Source organism: Triticum dicoccoides, chromosome 7B (genome assembly GCF_002162155.2).
Source record: "Triticum dicoccoides isolate Atlit2015 ecotype Zavitan chromosome 7B, WEW_v2.0, whole genome shotgun sequence".
NCBI classification, from domain to species: Eukaryota; Viridiplantae; Streptophyta; class Magnoliopsida; order Poales; family Poaceae; genus Triticum; species Triticum dicoccoides.
In genome coordinates, this window is record NC_041393.1 from 209,380,836 (window position 1) to 209,385,177 (window position 4,342).

A 4,342-nucleotide genomic window follows, 5' to 3' on the forward strand; every position below is an offset into this window, starting at 1 on the left:
CATAGGGGAGAGGAGGCAGGCCACAAGAGGTGCCCCCCCATGGCAGTCCGAATTGTACAAGGGGGAGGGGGTGCGGGCCCCCTTTCCTTCTCCCTCTCTCTCTCCCTCCACTTCCCTCTTTCCCCCTCCTTTGGAAAGGAAGGGGGCGACTAGGACTAGGAGTCCTAGTTGGACTCCCCGCACTTGGGCGCGCCCTAGGCCAGCCCTCTCCCCTCTCCCTCCTTTATATACGGGGGCAGGGGGCACCCCAAAGCACAATAGTTGTTTCTTAGCCGTGTGCGGTGCCCCCCTCCACCTTTTACTCCTCCGGTCATTTTGTCGTAGTGCTTAGGCGAAGCCCTGCGCAGATAACATCACCATCACCGACACCACGCCGTCGTGCTGACGGAACTCACCTCCTTCGTACCTCTACTGGATCAGGAGTTTGAGAGACGTCATCGAGCTGAATGTGTGCAGAACTCGGAGGTGTCGTACGTTCGGTACTTGATCGGTTGATTTGAGAAGACGTTCGACTACATCAACCGCGTTAAGTTAACGCTTCCACTTTCGGTCTACAAGGGTACGAGGACACACTCTCCCCCTCTCGTTGCTATGCATCTCTTGGATAGATCTTGCGTGAGCGTAGGAATTTTTTTGAAATTGCATGCTACGTTTCCCAACAGTGGCATCCGAGCCAGGTTTATGCGTAGATGGTATGCACGAGTAGAACAGAAAGAGTTGTGGGCGGTGATCGTCATACTGCTTACCACCAATGTCTTATTTTGATTCGGCGGTATTGTTGGATGAAGCGGCCCGGACCAACCTTACACGACCACATTCATGAGACCGGTTCCACCAACGGACATGCAACTAGTTTTGCATAAAGGAGGCTGGCGGGTGTCTGTTTCTCCAACTTTAGTTGAATTGAATTTGACTGCGGCCAGTCCTTGTGAAGGTTAAAACAGCAAACTTGATAAATCACCGTTGTTGTTGTTTTGTGCCATAGGTAAGAACGATTCTTGCTAGAAGCCCGTAGCAACCACGTAAAACTTGCAACAACAAAGTAGAGGACGTCTAACTTGTTGCTACGTCTTGAGCTTGCATTGGTTTTCCTTGAAGAGGAAGGGGTGATGCAGGAATAGTAGCGTAAGTATTTCCCTCAGTTTTTGAGAACCAAGGTATCAATCCAGTAGGAGCCTCCTCACAAGTCCCACGCACCTACACAAACAAACAAGAACTCGCAACCAACGCAATAAAGGGGTTGTCAATCCCTTCAAGGCCACTTGCGAAAGTGAGATCTGATAAAGATAATATGATAAGATAAATATATTTTTGGTATTCTATGATATAGATTGGAAAAGTAAAGATGCAAATAAAAGCAGATTGAAAGCTTATAAGATAAAAGATAGGCCCGGGGGCCATAGGTTTCACTAGTGGCTTCTCTCAAGATAGCATAATTATTACAATGGGTGAACAAATTACCGTCGAGCAATTGATAGAAAAGCGAATAATTATGAGATTATCTAGGCATGATCATGTATATAGGCATCACGTCCGTGACAAGTAGATTGAAACGATTCTGCATCTACTACTATTACTCCACACATCAACTGCTATCTAGCATGCATCTAGAGTATTAAGTTCATGAAGAACAGAGTAACACATTAAGAAAGATGACATGATGTAGAGGGATAAACTCATGAAATATGATATAAACCCCATCTTTTTATCCTCGATGGCAACAATACAATACGTGCCTTGCTGCCCCTGCTGTCACTAGGAAAGGACACCGCAAGATTGAACCCAAAGCTAAGCACTTGTCCCATGGCAAGAAAGATCAATCTAGTAGGCCAAACCAAACTGATAATTCGAAGAGACTTGCAAAGATAACTTAATCACACATAAAAGAATTTAGAGGAGATTCAAATATTTCTCATAGATAAACTTGATCATAAACCCACAATTCATCGGATCTCGACAAACACACCGCAAAAAGAGTTACATCGAATAGATCTCCAAGAAGAGGAAGGAGAACTTTGTATTGAGAATCAAAGAGAGAGAAGAAGCCATCTAGCTAATAACTATGGACCCAAAGGTCTGTGGTAAACTACTCACAACTCATCGGAGAGGCCTTGGAGTTGATGTAGAGGCACTCCATGGTGGATCCCCCCTCTGGCGGAGCGCCGGCGACGGCTCCAAGATGGGATCTCGCGGATACAGAAGGTTACGCTGGTGGAAATAGTTTTTCGTGGTCGTCTCTGATGTTTTTGGGGTATATGGGTATATATAGGAGGAAGGAGTACATCGGTGGACGATCGAGGGGCCCACGAGGGTGGGGGCACGCCCAGCCCTAGGGGCACGCCGGGTACCCTCGTGGCCGCCTCGCTTGTTTCTTGACTTCCACTCCAAGTCCTCTGGATCACGTTTGTTCCAAAAAGATCGCTCCCGAAGGTTTCATTCCGTTTGGACTCCGTTTGATATTCCTTTTATTCGAAACACTGAAATAGGAAAAAAAACAGCAATTCGGGCTGGGCCTCCGGTTAGTAGGTTAGTCCCAAAAAATGATATAAAAGTGTAAAGTAAAGCCCATAAACATCCAAAACGGGTAATATAATAGCATGGAACAATCAAAAATTATAGATACATTGGAGACGTATCAAGCATCCCCAAGCTTAATTCCTTCTCAGAATTTTTGATGTGGAATGCTACCTAGCATAATTCTCAATGTAATTTTCTTTATTGTGGCATGATTGTTCAGATCCAAATGATTCAAGATAAAAGCTTATAAAACATAAAAGTAGTAATACTTCGAAGCATACTAGCAAATAATTATGTCCTATCAAAATAACATAGCCAAAGAAAGCTTATCCCTACAAAATCATATAGTTAGGCCATGCTTCATCTCTATTACACAAAATACTCCCCTTATGCATAATCCCGATGACGAGCCGAGCAATTGGTTCATAATTTTTAACGCACTTCAGCCTTTTCAATTCTCACACAATACATGAGCGCAAGCCATGGACATAGCAATGTGTGGTATATGGTGGTTATGAAGACAAAGAGGGAGAAGATAGTCTCACATCAACTAGGCGTATCAACTTTCTTGCTCACGAAGACCTAGGGCGTTTTGAGGAAGCCCATCATTGGAATATACAAGTCAAGTTCTATAATAAAAATTTCCCACTAGTATATGAAAGTGACAACATAGGAGACTCTCTATCATGAAGATCATGGTGCTAGTTTGAAGCACAAGTGTGGAAAAGAGATAGTAACATTGTCCCTTCTCTCTTTTTCTTTCATTTATTTTTTTTCTTTTTTCCCTTTTTTTGGTGGGCTTCTTTGGCCTCTTTTTTCTTTCATGGGCTTCTTTGGCCTCTTTTATTTTTATAAAGTCTGAAGTCTCATCCCGACTTGTGGGGGAATCATAGTCTTCATCATCCTATCCTCACTTGGGACAATGCTCTAATAATGAAGTCATCACACTGTAAGTGCATCTAGTGCCACCCCTAGTTGGTTTTGGAGTATTGACGACAAACCTGGTTGAGGGACTAATGTGTTTGTGTGAATTGCAGGATAACATAGGTAGTAGTCCCTCATTGATTCGGTTTACCTACCGGAGATGACCCCTAAAAATGTGAGAAGACATTGAAGACAATGGTGGTCTGTGAAGCTATTCACGTTGAAGACTATGACATGAGAAGATATTGCATGAAGACTATGGAGCGTGAAGACTTAGTTGTTTCGTTCTTTCCTTTTCTTCTTTGTTGAGTCATAGGAACCACCGCACTCTTAAGTGGGGTCCAAGTGAACAAAGTCAGAGTGACTGAAGTGATGCTTAACCAAATCCTATGTCTTCGAGCGAAGACAATGAGAGCAAATCTTATCCAAAGTCGGATGAGTCAGCTTTACTTGTAGTCCAAGTCAAGCTGCCGCGTGTGTTTGAAATCTGACCGTTGGAACACGTGTCAGTTCCTTAGTGACCCAGGGTCATTTCGGACAAATCAGGTCGGGTTGCCATGTGTCTATAAATAGCCCACCCCCTACACCATAAATTGGTGGCTACTCAGAGTTAGTACACCATAACGCATGACAAAACATGAACACTGGGCTATCTCTAGAAATCACTAGAACATGCTCAAAAACACATGGCAAGATTGCAAATAATAACAGTTTACAGGCTTAGCAGAAATAACATCAGGTTGCAATGTTTAGAGCTATCAAACAACATGCTACAGGAACTTATCATGGCAAACAAAGACATGGCATGCTAATACTGAAGACAAAGAACAAATCTCCCTTACTGAACTAATTCCAAAGATCAACAGAAAACATGGTAGCATCCATACAAACATGGCAAGTA